The 21034-nt window shown below is 37.4% G+C and overlaps 1 protein-coding gene across 2 annotated transcripts in view; it reads left to right on the forward strand.

Moving 5' to 3' along the window:
• The first annotated feature begins 6402 nt into the window (after positions 1-6402).
• Positions 6403-21034, forward strand: part of LOC123872037 (ankyrin repeat and fibronectin type-III domain-containing protein 1) — a 217487-nt gene continuing 202855 nt past the window's right edge. For both annotated transcript variants that reach the window (XM_045916157.1, XM_045916160.1), the window contains exon 1: positions 6403-6568. The gene's annotated coding sequence lies outside the window, so the exon portion shown is untranslated. The remainder of the gene's footprint in view (positions 6569-21034) is intronic.

Below are 21034 nucleotides of genomic sequence, written 5' to 3' on the forward strand. Positions count from 1 at the left end.
GTTTAAGTGCGGAAACCAGCCCAGAGAGAAGAAGAAGAATTCCATACAAATGACGGAGAAAAGTCCCAGTGTGAGTAAGGGCCGGCGCACATATGTCGGAGCGCAGCGCAAAGCATGCCCGCGAAGTTTTCTAATCGCGTGACACATTATGCTAATTTGTACCAGACCACGCGCGGGACCGCGCGGATGCCCAACTGATTTTAGATATTATTTCAATGAAGACAAAGTCGATAATATTTTGACTGTGAAAAATGCGCTGCGCTCCGCCATAATATGTGCCCCGGCCCTTACCATTTTGAGTCGCCAACCAATCAAAATCTCGAATTAATGCTTTTCGAAAACATTTTCGAATCGGATTTCGAATGTTTTTTGAAAACATGTTTGTGATTGGTTGGTGACTCAACGTTAACGCCTATAGAGATTTTCCTGTCATTTGTATGGAATTACGTTAGAGAGAGCGCTAAACCCACAGAGCAGTTTTTCGTCGTAAAACTGGCTATACTAATTTATTTCCGTGGATATAAATGAGTGTGTGGTGTCTTCTCGACAAACTACCGTTTATCGGGGTACGGGCCTCGAGGCCGAGTATATAAATGAGTACCTAAATAAAATAATAGTTAGGCTCAACTCACACTGGATGGCAGCACTTTCAGTGTAAAATAGGTTTCAAATTTATCGGGTGGCTCTTTCAAAATCAATGACTTTATCCTACACGCTTGAAAGACATGCTTCGTCTCGGCCTTAGTTGAAGCGGCGTGTCATAGTGCTATGAAAAAGGCGTCATATCCCGCTGTGAAAGTGAAAGTGCACGCTTCGTTTTACACTCTGTCCTGCGCGTGACGCTCGTAACACTACATTACTGTTTATATTGACTTGTTCATAAAACGACGCCCGCTGTCACGGAAAGGGGAACGATCGTGCTAAATATATCATTGAACTTAAATCTATTTTCTTAGCATGCAGCTTCGAATCGAAAACAAAAAAAGTTTGTTCTTGCAAAAACGCGTCTTTGCGCAGTGCAAAGGACAATAATATCCAGAGCAATAAAAGAACTTTTTACATGGCATAATACCTATTAAATATACCTACCTACCTATTGTAAAATGTCGTTGAAAATCTTTGAAAAGAGCAACCGCCGAGTTTCTTGCTGGTTGTGGTCATTACTTGACGATTCAATAGTAGGTACTTGTAAAAGTTTCAATACTTATGAGTAAAAATGTTTCTATTTCGATTCCTATTAACATATTGGATGGGAGGTAACCAACCGGAGTAAGGTAAGTTGCTGAAATTGTCACCTCGCACTGGAAAAGCGCCTTTAGTAAGTACCTACTCAAAGATATGTTAAGTGCGGCTCTTGCGGATGTGTGCGATCATCTTTACGACGCAACGTGCATACTTACACAATAATAGAGCAATCCACGAGATACGCCTCTTGTCGTGTATGCGATCAACTTAACTATAAGACATTGGTTCAAGTGGCCAACCTTTGACATTTTAAGTTTTAACCCTTGACGTCAAGCTCGTCGACCCTTGTAACGTGTGACACGCCATTCGCCAGAATCCGAGTGACGGAACTCTCGATTGGATCCTGAATCGACGATACTCGTATGTCCAATACTAGCTGATGCCCGCGATTTCGCGTGGATGTAGGTTTTTAAAAATCCCGTGAGAACTCTTTAATTTCCGGGATAAAACGTAGCCTATGTGGTAATCCAGGGTATAATCTATCTCCATTCTAAATTTCAGCCCAATCCGTACAGTACAGTTTTTGCGTGAAGGACAAACACACAAACTTTCCCCTTTATAATATTAGTGTGATTAGGCTAGGTACTAGATGTCGTCCACGACTTCGTCCGCGTGGATTGAAGTTTTCTTTAGATCCCGTGGGAACTCTTTGATTTTCCGGAATAAAAGTTTCCTGGATGCAAGCTACCTCTGTGCCTTTCATGTAAATCAGTTAAATGGATAGGATTTTAAGAATCCCGTGGAAACTCTTTATTCTAACTCTACCACATGAAAATCGGTTAAACTGTTGGGCCGTAAAACGCTAGCAGACAGACATTCACTTTCGCATTTATAATATTAATAAAGTATGGATGATAACGTAAAATCATAGAAAAGTAGGGCTACCTGCGTCAAATATAGGTATGTCTAGTATATACCTACTAATATTTGACGCCTGCCAGTAATGAAGCCTCGACGTTTTGTAAGAATTTCCTAACTGTCGTGTGCTGTGCCAGAATGCTTTAAATGTTTGTATGTATGTAAACCCACAAGTGTACCATGGTTCCCATTTTTAACCCCCGACCCAAAAAGAGGGGTGTTATAAGTTTGACGTGTGTATCTGTGTATCTGTCTATGGCATCGTAGCTCCTAAACTAATGAACCGATTTTAATTTAGTTTTTTTTTTGAAAGGTGGCTTGATCGAGAGTGTTCTTAGTTATAATCCAAGAAAATCGGTTCAGCCGTTTGAAAGTTATCAGCTCTTTTCGAGTTACTGTACCCTTCACTTGTCGGGGGTGTAATATATTTTTAGTTTACACTCGTAAATAAACGCTTTGTGTTTGAGTTTTTCAAGTGCATTGGCCGAGCACGTTGGGGCAATATACGTACGAGAAAGAGGGTTCCTAAAGTGCAATATTTCACCCCTTGACATTTCCTCGTGGTCGCTGGCGACGCCGTGTCGTGTCGTTTGACGGCACGCGATCCCTTTGTGCTATCGCGTGACGAATCGCGATGCTGCTGTAGACGATTTGACGCAATCATGCATCATCATTATCATTACCAAGCGATAGATGCCCACAGCTAGATATAGGTCTCTTGTAGGGATTTTGACACGCCACGGTCTCTCGTAGGTCATAGGTCTCGTAGGTCTTTTCATTTCTATCTACCACCCCAAGAACATCAATACGACTTTTTCTCGCGTCTTTTTCATCGAAAAAGTGTTATAAAAGCCGCGAGAGTCTAAAACTATCATTTTTGACGACCTCCCATTTCCTTATTTTTAAGATTAAAAAATAAAGTAAAAGCTCTAAAAAGTGATAATTTTTTTCGGCTCCTCTTTCATGTATGGGAGAGCCCCCTGAAAAATAATTTAATTGAATTTTTAATTCAATATTTGGTTTTGGGTCAATGTTTTCAGATTTGTAGGTACCTAACTCATTTCATTTCATCTACAAGATAAAGACCTGTGACACGTGGACAGACAGACAGCAGGGTGACATTAATAATGCATTAATAGGGTCCGTTTTTAGGGTTCCGTACCTCAAAAGGAAAAACGGAACCCTTATAGGATCACTTTGTTGTCGGTTTTTTATCCTTTGGGTACGGAACCCTAACGGAAAAACCAATATATAGCGAATTTCCAAATGGCCGCCTCAGACTTGACCGGTTTTTTATCTAATGAAGTTGTAAAGTAAGGTGAAATACTTCAACCCTTGACATTTCCTACCGTGGTGCCGTGGCCGTCTGCCGTGTGCTGTGTCGACACGCGATCTCGCTCTGCTATCGCGTGACGATTCACGTGCTATTGCTACTGCAGGTGATTTGACGCAGTCTAAGGGATGATTTATGCTAGACCGTGCCGGGCCGGAGTCTGGAGTCTGAAAGTACTAATAATTTTGTTAATGAACATATTTTAATTTTTATTCTGATGTAACCACAAATTAAAGGTTTTCTTTTCGGACTTTTTCCTTTACTTGTGCTATAAGACCTACCTACCGGCCAAATTTCATGATTCTAGGTCAACGGGAAGTACCCTATAGGTTTTTTTGACAGACACGACAGACCGATAGACGGATGGACAGACAGACAGAAAACGAAGTGATCCTATAAGGGTTCCTTTTTTACTTTTAAGAAACCTTAAAATACTTCGCATACGGCCTTTGCGGCTTTGTGCGGTCACCATTACGTGCGTTCAACATTACCTATATACATAGCATCCATTTGTTTTCTGTCGGAAAAGGTACGAAATGACTTAGCATTTGTTTTGCCCCGCGGTTGCGGGGATTTAAAATTTAAATAAGTCAATTTGGTTTTAAGATTAAATCAATCTACCTAGGTAAGGTACCTACCTTTTCTGTAGATTGTACCTAATAAGACCAACTTGCCATTGGTACACGTACCTATATTTTTTTAATAGGTAGGCGAAATAGCAACAACAATAATAATATTATGATTTATGACCCATAGCTTCTTTTTTAACGATCATATTGTTATGTTCATGATTTTTCAAGACTGTTTTGCACCTAATACATGAAAAGAGTGTTTTTAAGCGAATAACGAAAAATTGTAAGGGTATGCGCAGACAGAGCGCGGGGAGTGGTGGCTACTAGCTAGTGCAGTCAGCAACCAAGTTTGGTTTGCAACCGCCTGTACAAGCGACTATGAACGGGTGCAAGCCTAGCTTTGTTGCTGACTGTACTTTCATAGCGCGGCGAGTGACGTGAGTAGAGCCGAATCACATAATATCTACTCCTGTGGTCGATTGGCGGCTAATTCGTGGTTATATTGACGAGAATCATTTCGTTATAAGAATCGTTCAATTACGTTAAAGTACCTAAATACATAATCAATTATGTTAAAGTAAATAAGTAGAGTAAGAGTTTATGTTAACAAAAATTATTTCGCGCATTGTCAGCATTCATCTCTGTGGGTGTTGCGCTTAAGATTTTTGAACATGTTCAATTATTTATTAGCCATTCCTAAATAATAAATTAGAGTAAACCTATTCAGCGGGCAGACTGTATAGAAGATAGAAAGGCAGAGGCTTGAAGCTTGGTAGGTATAAATGAAATTGCTGAATAAAATGATGCCGTCCGCGGCGCAGCGCAAACTGTTGTTTTCGTTATGAGCGCTCATTGAAATGCAGATTCGGGGTTTTATTCGTAGACGCTATCAAGAGATAGTTTGGTAGGTAGATAATATAATACATATGCATATACAGTAGCCAAACTATTATGTAACCACAGATACCAACTGATTTTATTTTCTATAGGCGAAAATGGTGAAAAATATTTATTGCGATTTATACAGTAAGTAGAGGAGATGTGGCGCGGACACTAATTCTTCGTAGAGTTTCGAAGACGACGTGGCGGTGCCAGCTTTGTATGCTTGTTTATACTTAATTAACGCTATGTGAACATTGGTCTATGTAGACCAGTGCCCAATCTAGTCCAGCGCTACTAAATGCAACATTATAGTAGGTACTGTAATCAATCAATCAATCAATTTATTTATTTGCTGATACAGGTTTTACAGGTGTAATTATAGAAATAGTCCAGCTGTATCACACCAAGCTGGCATGCAAATACATTAATTTTGTGTTCAAAATAGTCAACAATTGTAATTAAGTGTCTTACTAAAACAAATTAGTGAGACAAAGTGGACTTCATTTTTTTTTAAATTGTCCACTTTGTCCCACCTGTGAGACTAGTTGGTAGAGCAGAGTAGAATAAGGCCAGGAAACCTTCCTGCCTCTGCTGTATTAACTGCGCCTTATGTAGGTTTTTCTTATATACTTTACTATTTAATGATTAAAAAGTTAAGGTCACACTCGTGTTAGAGTCTTGTGGTCATAGATATTGTCAGAGGGGGATTCATTAAATTAATCGATATAGTAAAGAACAATTCCAAATCACCGGTGTAGGTGCATGAAAGAATATCACAAAAATTTGTATCTAAATATGATCTACCATTATATTATATGCATACTAACATTAATTTCAAAGTACTCAGCACGGCTAGCATGGGCAGTAGATAAAAATTATATCCCCCGATTATATCCACTGATGTCATAGAAATCCCATGCTAGCCGGGCAGTGGATATAATCGGGGATATAATTTTTATCTACTGCCCATGCTAGCCAGGCAGTGGATATAATCGGGGATATAATTTTTATCTACTGCCCATGCTAGCCGGGCAGTGGATATAATCGGGGATATAATTTTTATCTACTGCCCATGCTAGCCGGGCAGTGGATATAATCGGGGATATAATTTTTATCTACTGCCCATGCTAGCCGGGCAGGTAGGGCATAAATAATGTATAAGATTTCCTACTGTACCTAAATTGGCTTATCCCGAAAAAATGCACTGAAGTTCATACCTCAACGGTCAATAGAAGTATTGTGTCACAGTATAGGAAACTGTGGTAGGTATAGGAAATACAGGAAAAAACAACATGCATTGAATAAGCCATGCCCGTAAAGTTCTTGTTTTATTACTTTGTGAGTAACTAGGTACTAAAAAGGGGGAATTCGGCTGACCAAAATACAAACCACATTTAAGAAAAACCACATACGTAACCGAAAATTTCAGTGAATGAACGCGCATGAGCGTACCGCCCGGCTTCGTCCATTCAGCGAGCTCCTTCAGTTTTCAGTTTCTCTGAAAAACTACGAACGCACGCACGGTTCCCCGCGTCATTTAACTAACTAATTTGAATTTTCTCCATACGTAATTTGTGATGACTGTGAAGTGTAAAAACTAGCTCCTAGTTTAAAAGAGGCTGCACTTTTTTTTGAAGTGTAAAAAGTTCTGTGTTTTTTTTTAATCCGGGCATTCTTGGTAAGTTGTTGATTAATTTATTATAATGTATTTGTATTAGATTTGTTTTATACTGGTATTAGATAACAATGCTCCATGTTATCTTGAGTGTCTTGTTTAAATAGATTTAGCTATGATTTAGATAAAACACTCTCGTCTTTAATAAGTATTACTATAAGTACCTAACTAGTAACTTCTTATATTATAAGATACTCATGTTACGTATTATTCTTCTACTTTTACCTATCTAATATTACTCTTATAGGTTAAACTTAGAAAGAGTTACCGGTAGAGCTTCACCAGTGGGTATGGTAATAAGTAATAATATTTACGTATATACGCATTTAATTACTATCTATTTTACGTGAAAAAAATATAATAGGTACATGTAAATTAACTTCGAATTTATAGCTTACATATCCTTATTTAGCAACGACTGCAATTGAGTAGACACCTAGTAAATGTATGAAACATTAATCGTTCGAAATCAGAAAGAATACAGAATTAGTATAAAAAAAAACTAAAACTACAGACCCAAATTTACGATCTAAATTTGAGCTCGGTAGATGGGTATCATCTCAAGAGTAGAAGCATAAGAATATGACGAAGAATTCTTCTAGTTATACCTATTTCTATTTATTTCTTCTATATATATATATTCTATATATATTTACTACATCAGAAAGTACATAAGTCATTTATATCAGTCCGATCTGTCGTTACATTTCATGAACTATGCATTATGTCCAGTTTATATCTAAGATCATACATATCTAAGATCTCACAATAGAGAGGTTCACAATCTTTCGACAGTTTACAATCTCACGAGATTGAGTCTATTAGATTTTAATCTAACGGTATTTACAACTTCACGGTGACATATACAAAGAGTCCGACTCGCATTTCATCGGGGTTTAAGATAAAACACGTACCTACTTAGGTAGGTACCTAGTTCTTATAAAAAAAGTTCAATATATTCCCGCGCTTGTGTGCTGTCAGCTAAATTAAAAGATGGAGTGATACATCTCAGGGAAGTGTGTCGCAGGGCTCTCGTCGGAACAAATCTATTTTCATTAGAGCAACGTCTCGCAGTATTAACACTTTGTGATGAGTTGCCTGTCCCTTCCTTCCTTATTTCGTTTATTTGTACGTTTAATAATACTATAATATAATAATAAAAAGGAAGGGCACAGAAATACGAAAGATAAACAGTTAGAGAAAGAAGAAGATCATTATATAATATAATGTATCCGAATTTGGTCCGAACTAACAACAGGAAAAGTTGCCGTCATTTTTTTACGTCTAATATTTTGATTCAATATACTTATGTACATATTTTCAAAGATTTAGTTATTTGATGTAGAAATACAAAAATAATAGTAACTCCGACAAATTTCAACGAAAATAGAACATTTACTTACATTTACAGACATTGACATAGTACTAGTAAGCAAACGGTACCACAAGTCGTGAAATCAGACACCGCTTTTAACTGGTGGCCCGTCATCGTAAACCGAAAGTTGTTCACTGATGGACATAGGTTTCTTATAGGGAAGCTCTATGCTAGGGGTCTGTCGTGTCTTTCAACCGCGACTTTCCCGTGCGAACCCCTACATTCCTTGGGACCTCAACGTTTTTCGTCTAAAGATGCATCATCATCACCATCATCACCGGCTCACTACAAAGCACGGATTTCCTCTCAGAATTAGAAGGGTTTGGCCATTTTCCACCACGCTGGCCAAGTGCGGATTGGCAAACTTCACAAGCCTTTGAGAACATTATGGAGAATCTCAGGCATGCAGATTCCCTCACAATGATTTCTCTTCCCTTAAAAGCAAGATATTTAACTGCTTAAAACGCACATAACTCCGAAAAGCTAGAGGTATCGAATCTCTGACCTCTAGGAGGCCTCGACCTCCAGGAGGCCAACTTAACCACAAGGCTACCACCACTCAAGCTAAAGTTGCATAAAGTCTGACAAAAATCAGTCTCGGACAAGAAACAGTCGTTTGCGTTATCTTTGATTGGAATTGATTAACAATAGAAAATTGCCGATCACTATCACGACATGATGAATATCAGCTTGATCGAGTAAAAGCTACCATTGCGATTACATCTGACCTCTGACAGTCACCATTAACAGGGCTCTCTCCGTCACTCGTTTCATACAATCGTAGTTCCAATTTCATTTGAATATTAAGCAACCAAAGTCCATGAAATTTTGCAGAGATATTCTAGAAACTAATATCTGTGTCTGTGGTGTTTTAGATTTTTCTAAAAATATGTAGTTTTAAAATTACAGGGGCTCAAAGATTTGTATGAAATTTTTTAAGACCGCGTAACTTTGAAACCGAATATTTTAACAGAAATCTGGAAAACCACAGACATAGATATTAGTTTCTAGAATATGTCTGCAAAATTTCATGGACTTAGTATTCAAATGAAATTGGAACTACGTTTGTATGAAACGAGTGACGGAGAGAGCCCTCTTAACACGAAGCGGCAAGCGAATATCATGCTTTAAGTTGGTATTACATAACTTGATTGATTGATGTTTGATCACACTAACCTAAAGCTATAGGTACAATACTTACTTCGTCTTCTATTCGATATACTTAGGTACGGTTAAAACGACATCTAACGAATTTCCACAAATTACTTTTTTGGTTATTCCCAGCGACTCATTTGATGTCATCTGACCTGTCCACATAATCAGGGTCTGGCGGTTCTTCGAACCCTCTTCAGCGTTGCAATTCGTTGAACTATTCTGGTTACACTGGTTCTTCTCTGGATCTCCGTTTTTAGGGTTTCGTACCTCAAAAAGAAAAACGGAACCCTTATAGGATCACTTTGTTGTCTGTCCGTCCGTCCGTCCGTTGTGTCTGTCAAAAAAACCTATAAGGTTCTTCCCGTTGACCTAGAATCATGAAATTTGGCAGGTAGGTAGGTCTTATAGCACAAGTAAAGGAATGAATCTGCAAACCGTGAATTTGTGGTTACATCATTAAAAAAATATTAAAATTTGTTTTAATTTTCAAAGTAAGATGACTGAGTCTAGTTTTCAGGCATGAAGGGATTTTGGAAGAGATTTAAACGAACTTCGTTAATTCAAGAATCACCTTGCCTAAAGGGACTTCTTTAATAATTTATTTTTTTAATAAAAATAATATAATAACTAATTATTATATTATATTTTTTAAGGTTTTTATTTTTAGGTTCTTTGTTTCAATTAGATTTTAGTTTTTAATTTAGTTTAATTATTTTTATTAGTTTTTAGTTTTAACTCAGAATCACCTACTAAGCAATATATTAGTTAGTAGATTCCTGATTTCTAATGGTTGGGGGGTAAAACAAGCCATGTCGACAAATGCCATTATTTTTCTTTGGTAGGGAACACAAAATACGCTTCCGGAGCATCTTCCACCCCCTCGTTTATTACATTTCCCGCCTTTTCCTTACATTTTCCTTCTTGAAGCTGCGACTGAAATTTGTATTCGTTAACCTGACCGGGAATACTTTTTAACGTTCCGCAAAGATTTAAAGCCGGCTCTACACTCGCACGTGAAGTCGCGCCGTTATTTCACGCCGTGAATGTATGCCGCGATCCACGCGTGAACTGTGTCCCTCCATACTCGCAAGTCTTGTTCGTGACGTTGACGACGCGTTCACGTTCGCGCCGCAAACCCTCTGTCGCGGACCAAAAACCGACACTGATTTGGGAAAAGCGCGAAGCGCGAACGCGAAGGCGTGAACAACATCTACACTCGTGATTCGCAGTTGTCGCGGGCTTTCACGGCCGTTCGCGCCGCGAGTGTAGAGCCCACTTAATACCTTTCTTCAGGTTTGAAAGAAACAGAAAGCGTGACAAAAAGGACATCACACTGAATAATTCGCTTACGCGTATACAATTTAGATTAATATTATTGTAACGAATAGTATGAGACACGTTATGAGTATGAGACAAGTTAGTTTCCGATTGCGATCTCACCTGGTCAGAGTAAACGACCTCGTGGCAAGTAATAAAAATAAGATAAAGTCTAATAGTCGTTAACCAAAACTACTTTCATGGAGTTATTTGTATTAAAACTTCTAGGAGCTGTATTGGGCAAGATTAGTCATGCGTTGGGTTTGTTTCAACCTTCAAGAAGAGCATATAGGGTATAGAGTATCCAAAATACATACCCAGATAGTCGTGAAAACATAACCCTGCCTTTGTTGTCGCGCAGTCGGGCAAAACGGCTAATTTAATTACTATATCGCGTGAAATTATAACATCAAAGCGACCAATCCTTTACGTAGGTTATATCTTCATTAATTTATGCGTACCTGTGAACAACACGTCTCAACCCAAATCAGGGTATGGTTATCTTTTAAATTACAACAATTATCCTAGATTTAGGGTGGAAACATTCTTGTAATGGTAGGTTTATATTCAGGGCAAACGCCGGTTTATGTGACCAAGCGTATAGTGTAAATAAACTGGTCAAGTACGGAAGGACTTGCACACGATGGGTTCCGTAGCATCGTGAAAGTTTATGTAATTTAATAATAATATTAGTTTAATTTATTTTAGTGGCTACCATGGCCATTTAGAATTTTTTATCAAGTATTTGTTGTAGCGGTAGTACAAATACACGTTCTGCCAAAATTTCAATTTTCTACCTATTACGGTCTATGAGAAATCCGGACGCTCATAGACAGATGGATGGACGGACGGACAGCGGAGGCTCAGTGTTATGGTCCTGTCGGCACCCATCGGGTACGAAACCCTAAAGAGCGTTAGTTAATAAATAATAAAACGGGATTAAATGTAATAATTTTCAAAGTTTGTGCGTGATTTTTTACAGAACTTTTGAAGTAGGTAAGGTATCACGTTATTATTCACATGCATATCATAATGATTCATCTCTACTTTCTATGCTCATACGTTTGCTGAAGGCAAAAGGAATACGGGGAGCGAAAGAAAAGCACCGAGTGCCTTTAGTCAAAATATAAATCAAAAGCAAAATACTGTAGGAAGTTAGCACTTAGCTCTAGAAAACGAAAGGTCTAATTTCTCGAAATTTTCTCAGTCCATTTACAAATTGGAATTCCCATTAGGACGAAGCTAAATGCTCCGCGCTGAGGGGCTCTAGAATTTTGGCGTTTTCGAGAATTCGAGATAGTTGGGGAGTTTAGCGTTTAGGACTGTAGAGATGTTTCGAATGAAGAAAGAGTTGTAAAAGTGTTTAGCAAAAGGTTTTTTCCTAAAAGCAAAAGGGAATTTAGAGCTCGATAATATTTTTAGATACTTGTTCTAACTATAGGTACGTCTTTATTGCTAACTTTCTTGTGCGTCGTAAATAACTATTCACATTTCTATGCCATCATTTTAGCACTTTTTTAATAAACGCGACCACAAAGTTTATTCACAAACTTTTAGTATTAATAACGGTTTTGCGCGATTCGAAAAGTTTCCGGAGTGAACTGAATACAAAAATAATATCGGTTCGTGAAATTTATGACTTGAGTTATTGTTTTAATATTATAAAATCAATCGATTTCGTAGTTTTTCTTTGGCGTGTTACAGAAATACCTAGGATTGTAAAGTGGGCCTCTTCAACAAACGCCTTCTTTTCCAAACGAAAGATTAACGACTCGTCCTGCAATTATGCAACGAAATTTAACGCATTTTTAATAATTTTGGAAGTAACATCCATCACATTGATTTTACACAAAGAATTCTCATCTCAGAATAAGAAATGAGAAGATATTAACAGGGCTCTCTCCGACACTCGCTTCGTACAATCGTAGTTCCAATTTCATTTGAATATTAAGCAACCAAAGTCCATGAAATTTTGCAGACATATTCTAGAAACTAATATCTGTATCTGTGGTGTATTAGATTTTTCTAAAAATATGTAGTTTTAAAATTACAGGGGCTCAAAGATTTGTATGTAAATTTTTAAGACCGCGTAACTTTGAAACCGAATATTTTAACAGAAATCTGGAAAACCACAGACATAGATATTAGTTTCTAGAATATGTCTGCAAAATTTCATGGACTTTGGTTGCTTAATATTCAAATGAAATTGGAACTACGTTTGTATGAAGCGAGTGACAGAGAGGCCCCTCTTAAGCTATGGTCCACCACGCTGGCCAATTGCGGATTGCCAACATCTTCAAGAACATTGTCCAAAAAAGAACTCTCAGATATTATGCTGGTTTCTTCACCGTTATAGGAGGCCGCAGTCTTTAACCACTAGTTTTCCACCACTTTACAAATAAACTACTCGGTATTATGTACCTACAAATAAAATTACTGTCATAGGTTTCCAGTTTTTCGCGAATTTTCTGAAACATCCGAGATTTTGCATAAATCATTCAAACAATTTCATATGTGGGTATAACCTACGTGGTGCAATCTCCATATTTATTGGATGAAAATGTAAAATATTCGGCTGCTCGTAGCAGTTCCATTTGAAATATGTTTAAAGTAATATATAGTATAGAATAGGCGTATTTATTTATAATTCTGTGGTATAGAAGCAGGCGTTATTTTGCGGAAGTCCATGATATACAAGGAACCAAAAGCTTAATTTGCTATAATCCGCCAAACCAAAGAAATCTGTATGGTGCAACATGCAGCATGCGATATGCACCGCCCGCCCACTGATAAACATGCAGGAAAAGCCAGCCACTAAGCAAGCCACACGCACCACCACCACGCAGGTCGTAGGCATTGTAAGGTCTACATCTCCTGAGGATGCTCCGGTGTCGGGGCGAAACGTGCGTCGAGTGGTGTTGGGATTTGTGTGGTGCTGCGTGGTGGTTTTTTTTTATTGGGGAATGAGAAGGGTTTATGCCATAATTATTAGTCAAATGCGAATAGCCAGACTTCACACACCTGTGAGGACATTTAGAGAAACTCTCTACGCATGCAGATTTCCTCACGATGTTTTCCTTCACGTCTAAAGCAAGTGATAGTTTACCTAAAACCCACATAACTCCGAATATTATTAGAGGTGTCTGCCCCCGACCTCCCGAATAGGAAGTGAATATTTTAACCACTAAGCTTTCATGGTAAATTTTTGTATTTTTTTTAATTTTTTTTAATTGTGTATTTTTTTTTAATTTTAATAAAATTTTAATTCTTTTTTATGCTTTCATGGTTGTGTGTGTACGGAATACGTAACGTTACGTTACGTTACGTATTCCGCACGTACGTAACGTTACGTTACGTCCTACGTAAGAAAGAAAAACGCAATTTTAATTTGGAAAACATCCACAAAGTTAATGACTTTGTCTACAATATAATATGTCTACAAAGTTATTGGAAAATTCACGTCGGGTGAAACTTAACAAATCGGTAATTTTCGAGTCATGTTTACGTTCAAGTTCGGTGAGCGAGCGAGAACAAATAAACAACTAGCAAATTTGATTACATCAACACTCCAATAGTAGTGTTTCGTCACACCGAGTTACTTCCAATCAGGACTGTTTTGCGCTAACTTCTTACTTTACTGCTGTTTACTAAATAACTTTTGGGACACTATACACCTAACCTGACCCTCTCTTTACGTTCTGCCGTCTTGTTTCTAAAAAGCAGTTAACTGCAAATAGTCGTTTTTGCTAGCTATAGCCAAAAAACGTGGAATTTTTCAGGACTAATACACGATACTTCAATACAAGTTAGCCCTTGATTGCTATTAGATTTGGTACATGATATTTAATTGTTGGGTAAAACTAATATTTTACCTTAATATTTGGTTTTTTCCTTTTTAAATACGTATTTAAAATAAGTAATATAGGTACGTGTTTCAAAGATTTCTTTATTGGAGATATGTATCTGCGTGCATCAAGTTAGCAGGAATGTGTTCCTAGCCTAGCTCGTGGGTTTGAACATAGTCTAACAATAACTACTAATTAAATAGAGTCAGTCAACAAACGAATTGAAAACTCACTAGAATATAATTAAGTTTACCTACAGTCCATCATAACTAATTCAATTATATTCTGAGATTCTGAGAATTTAGTTTAGTTCTATATTAATGGCATTGACCAATTAGTGGGCTTTCATTGCCGAAAAATAAGAGGATTGGTGAATTGATGTCAATCTAAATAAACACAAGTGTAAATTAAAAATTTATAACACCCTTGACAAGTGAAGGTTACAGTTACTAGAAAAGAGCTGATAACTTTCAAACTGAAACCGGCTGAACCGGTTTTCTTGGATTACAGCTAAGAACACTCTCGATCAAGCCACCTTTCAAACAAAAAAAAAAACTAAATTAAAATCGGTTCATTAGTTTAGGACCTACGATGCAACAGACAGATACACAAATACACACGTCAAACGTATAACACCCCTCTTTTTGGGTCGAGGGTTGAAAAGTTATATTTTTACATGTAAGTTTCGGCAAAGTAACAAAAAATTACTAACCAAGCAATAATTCAAAATATTTATACGCGAAACAATCGCTTCAAGAGAATGTTTAACAGCAAACAAACACAACGAACTAACTTTGATTGCCTTCAAACTTCGCCTCGCGTACACGTAAGTACTCGCACTTCGTTAGGAGTTAGCTTAATCAGTGGGTACCTACTCCGAATTAAGGCTTTTTATTAACCCCCGACCCAAAAAGAGGGGTGTTATAAGTTTGACGTGTGTATCTGTTTTTTTTTTTTTTTTTTAGAACTTAAGTCCAGTTGTCCGATCGGCAGTTAAAATTACGTTTATCGTTTGATCAACGTATCAGAAACGTTGAGTAATAACGTTTCATGCGAGTGGATTGGATGTCGACCGCTTAAGGATCTCAACGTCTACACTTTCTTGCTGTTCTGTGGTAGAATGTTGAAGGAGGAGCAAGGATTTTCAAAGATTATCATTAAGTAAGTGATGCCCGCGACTCCGTCCGCGTGGATATAGGTTTTTTAAAGATCCCGTGGGAACTCTTTGCTTTTCCGGGATAAAAAGTTGCCGAAGTCAATTTCCGAGGCGTAAGCTACCTCTTTACCTTTCATATAAATCGGTTACACGGATAGACCCTTAAGAATCCCATATGAATTCTTTGATTTTCTGGGATACAAAGTAGCCTATGTCCGTCCCCGGGATGTAAGCTAACTCTGTACCAAATTTCGTTAAAATCGGTTCAGCGGTTGACGCATGAAAATGTAGCAGACAGACAGACAGACACACTTTCGCATTTATAATATTAGTATGGATTACAGACAGATTCCTGCACTTCGTGTAATAGGTAAATATAACAACTTATTCGGTTTCTGCTCAAAGGGGATTAGCAGGAGATTATAAAAGCAAAGGATGAAAATAATAAAATCTGTAGCCTTTTCCACCAGATGTTACAAAAGTATCTGTTACTTGCACGCTACTAACATTCTTGAAGTTTTTAACGCAAACGTTTTATTGTGATTGTGCCATTCGATACAGCTGGCATTTTCCTTTAACCTCTCTATAGTTAAATATATTCCTGATATAAATAGGACAGATGCCATAAACTATCTACTTTGAAACCCGAGCATTAGTGAGTTAAAACTTTCAAATTCGTCGTCAATAGTTCTGTGACGTTATGGCCATCTCACATTATTCCAAAGCACTTACCTAGTTTAGATTTACTAGAAATCCTTTATTTTCCCCCATACTTAAATATATCCTATAATCATAATCTTCTCAACCTATCGCCGATCCACTACTGAGCACGGGTCTTCTCTAAGAATTTAAAGGATTTACACGGTAACCAAATACGGATTGTTGGACTTCACATCTTTTGGGAAACTCATGGAAATCATTATCAAAACTCTCAGGCATGCAGGTTTCATCAAAATATTTTGTTTTTTGTTAAATCATGTGATATTTTAAATGCATAAAATGCACGTAACACGGACAATTAATTGGATGTCGGGATTGAACCCCAGACCTTCCAAAATGGAGGCTGAAGTATTTTAATCACTTATGACCTATGACCTAATTCTTCGGTCATAGGTCTCTAATGTGACCTATGACCGTATTTAAGACTATAGAATGTTTGGTTGAGCTTTTTATTTGCTTGATTGACTATAAATATCCAAACCTCTTTATATTATTATTAACATAATGTTAATAGTATTTAATATAGTTATATAGGATCCATTCAAGTCAGGCGCAGCCGCTGCGCTGGAAAGAACTTTACTTTCTGGAACAATGTAAACGGGCTATTATTCAAACCAAAGCTTAATAGCACACAAACATCGCGAACTCGTAGCAATTTAGATCGTAGCTAAAGTTTCACGTAGCACTCGTAGCGTGTGTTTTTGCTACGCCAACCAGTTTAACAATCAGCGGTTTAGTAATAAACTAACTGCGGTTGCGGTTACTCTATATTCATACTACCCTTATTCACTATCCACTATCCATATCACTATCCATATTATAAATGCGAAAGTATTTGCTGGTGTTTTTTATTTTATTTATTTGGCAGATCTTTTAATAGAACGGCAGTTAAATTAAAAGTAGGTAATAGTTTATTTTCACCTCACTAGCTCAAAAAGGGCAAAATTTGTTTTCGCTCACATAGTGAGAAAAAGTTTTTTTCTCACTGGTTTTAAACAGCAAAGGCGCCCCTTTCGCTAGTGAGGTGAAAAATTATATTTGTGATACTTGTTGTGGTCGTATATTTATTGATTTGTTGTTGTCCTTCAATCACGTTGCAACGGAGCAACGGAACGACATGATTGTTTTCTTGGGTACAGTTAAAGACCTGGATATTGGAGAGATATAGTTTGCTTTTTGTCCCGAAAAAAAAAGAGTTCACACGGGGTTTTTAAAACCTGAGTCCACGTCAGACGAAGTTAGTAAATATTTCTTGCTTTAGCGGTGAAAGAAAACATTGTCAGGAAAACTGCATGAGAACTCATCATATTGAGAAAGAAAGATGCAAATCGCTGCAATATTGATTGAGAAATTAATAACTATCTATAGCTACCCTATACACTATGTTTTATTTTACTATCTTCAAAGAAACTAAATTTAATTAAACTAAGTAGGTATCTATCCACTTTATGTATCAGAGTCACAGAAATCAGAATAAGTTTAGAATTGTTAAAGAATCGTGAAATTGTCGCCGCACCGATGAATGGGCAAGGATCCATCCCAAGACCCATCATTGCGCGTTATTGTGAAAGTAGATTAATTTATTTTTATATCATTACAATTTAATTTGGGCAGATTTGGAAATGCTGGAAATTGTTTTCTTTTGAATTTTACAGGGTGCTTATAAATAATTTATCATGACTAAATGCAATACCAAATAGTTAGTGTCATACATTCTTTTAATGTCTCTGCTGCTTGATAAACGTTCAAACAGTCCTTCGAGTTCACAGAAGTTTTTTTACTAGTTCATTTTCGCAATCATGTTTGCAGAGTTGTTGCATTGGAGTTTTGAACAAGTTATTTAAGTCCTCATATCGTCCGCGACTATCACGCTACGAGGCTTATTATGTTAGTACATCTACATATCGATGCTAACCCCAGCTTGCCGGGATTACGGACATTATAGAACATGCATTTTTTGAGTAGGTCACGAGTCACGACTCGCGGTCTTTACATTCGTAAAGAGAACGGACAATTTCTATTATATGTTTTAAAGTTCTGTGATCAGAGTAGATAATGCTGGTGCTATAGAGTTTATACTATCCACGGGTTGCATGCAAATACACTGTCGGTAATGAGTTTCTCTATCTTTTCTCTTCAATGTGCGCGTGGCTTCACATGCATACTAATATTATATGTAAATGCGAAAGTGTGTCTGTCTGTCTGTCTGTCTGTCTGTCTGCTACCTTTTCACGGCCCAACAGTTTAACCGATTCTGACGAAATTTGGTACAGGGTTAGCTTATATCCCGGGGACGGACATAGGCTTTTTTTCCCGGAAAATCAAAGAGTTCCCACGGGATTCCCAAAAACCCTTCCGCTTAACCGATTTGTATGTTTGGTACCGAGGTAGCTTGTGTCCCTGTGACTGACATAGGCAACTTTTTATCCCGGAAGATCAAACAGTTCCCACGGGATCTTTAATGACCTAAATCCACGCGGACGAAGTCGCGGGCATCCTGTAGTTATTTTATAAAGCGTAGTTAGTGTTATCTCTAAAATGGTTGCCAGTGGTGCTATGAATGTTATTGTGACCTAGGGAGCTGCTATCTAATCTGCTATATAATGGGCTATTACAGTTGTGGTTACCGATATAGTTTTCTGAAGTAGTCTTGTATAAGACTACATATTTTCTGATTTCACTAACGTGTCAGAATTTGAACGTCGAAACACTTTGGCGTCAAAATAAAATCAGAGTGAACAAGAGTGAGAGAACTCTGGATTTGATACTGAATCGACCCTAACCTATAAAAGAAACTTCTGTGCAAACTTTCAGCTTTCTGGATAGTCTAGATCTTAGATAGTCAGGATTTAAAATTCAAATTCAAATTCAAATTATTTTTATTCAATTAAACTTTTACAAGTGCTTTTGAATCGTCAAAATAATCTACCACTGGTTCGGAATGCCGTTCCTACCGAGAAGAACCAGCAAGAAACTCGGCGGTTGCTCTTTTCAAATTACAATTTACAATAATATGCCATGATTTATGAAGAAAAAAAGCAATAAAATATCTATACGTTACCACTTACCACAAGTTGAAGAAATATGTTTAAAGCAAAACTTTCTTCTCCAATAGAAACATAACCGAGCTCAGGTAGCCAACTAAATCCATAAAATTAACACAAAAATACCATAACCAATACTCTCACGTAGCAACGAGATGTGAGCAAGAATGCCGTTAACACATAAAGATTGGTGGACTCTAAAGCACTTATTCTCCAAAACACAAACGTGTAAATGGCTGTAGCTTCCGCTTTCCGCGTACGTTTTATTATTGTTATAGTCTAAGAGATAGAATTAGTTTAAACGTTTTGAAGACAATTGTAAATTAAAAATTTAAAACACCCCCGACAAGTAAAGGCTACAGTAACTAGAAACGAGCTGATAGCATTGAACCGGCTGAACTGATTTTCTTGGATTACAGCTAAGAACACTCTCGATCAAGCCACCTTTCAAACCAAAAAAAACTAAATTAAAATCGGTTCATTAGTTTAGGAGCTATGATGCCACAGGCAGATACACAGATACACACGTCAAACTTACTCGTATAACACCCCTCTTTTTGGGTCGGGGGTTAAAAAGTAGGGTCAATAGTTTTCTATCTCATAGAAGAGAGATAGATACTACCAATATTTTAAATTGGAAAGTGTATTTATTTGTTAGTTTCTTGATTTGTCCTTTGATCACTTTTAAAAGAGCAATCGCCGAGTTTCTTGCTGGTTCGTCTCGGTAGGTAGGGCGTTCCGAACCAGTGGTAGATGTATTTGACGATTCAAAAGCACTTGTAAAAGTTTATTTAAAAGTTTAATGTAGGACAAGTTCCTATAAGCACTTATAAAAAATTATTCACCCGCTCTCAGAGCAAAATACCTACAGTAAATGGAAATCTGAAGGAACTCTTCAGTTGGCATTCTCTGAAAGGAGGCTTTGTAAAAATAATCAAAGGCCCGTTTGTTCCATGGTTTCAATCTTGTTTCAATTTTGTTGACTGTGACAGACATAACAACTCTTGTGGATAAACTGTGACGGTTTGTTGAATTTTGATAAGTTTATGAAGTCTGCGAAATTATACTATTTTTTAAGCTTTATTATTGTCGTCCCAAGGTGGTAGAATGGTGACCTCACACCGAAAAGCGCAGCATTAGCAAACCCGCTCCCCCGACTGATCTGAAACTGAACTGATCCGTTCAGTGGTTTGAGCTATGCGTTGATAGATCAGTAAGTCAATCAGTCAGTCAGCTTTTCGTTTTATTAATAAGTTTGACGTGTGTATCTGTGTATCTGTCTGTGGCATCGTAGCTCCTAAACGAATGAACCGATTTTAATTTAGTTTTTTTGTTTGAAAGGTGGCTTGATCGAAAGTGTATCTATAATCCAAGAAAATCTGTTCAGCCGTTTGAAAGTTATCAGTTCTTTTCTAGTTTTCTTATAGAGGTTTTTGTGTCGGGGGTTTTTTAAATTTTGAGTTGAGCAAATTATAATTATAATAAAGCATCATCATCATCATCAACTGATAGATATACACTATAGGTCTCTTGTAGGGACTTCCACACGCCATGGTCTTGTACCTAGTGTACCTACCACCTGAATCTAGCGGCTCCCTACTATGTGCCTTGCTAATTGCCACTTCAGCTTCTCAACCCGCTGAACTGTGTTTGTTATTCTGGTTTTCCTACGGGTTTCCTCATTTATAATTTGATCACGTAGAGAAACTCCAAGCATAGCTCTCTCCATCGCCCGGTCAGTGACTCTGAGATTTCTTATGAGGCCCATAGTTAGCGACCTTGTCTCGGGACCCATATGTCAACACCTAAATATACCTAAATACCTCTTATTTACTTAAGTATTATTATTTTTTTATT

Source organism: Maniola jurtina, chromosome 14 (genome assembly GCF_905333055.1).
Source record: "Maniola jurtina chromosome 14, ilManJurt1.1, whole genome shotgun sequence".
Classification (NCBI taxonomy): domain Eukaryota; kingdom Metazoa; phylum Arthropoda; class Insecta; order Lepidoptera; family Nymphalidae; genus Maniola; species Maniola jurtina.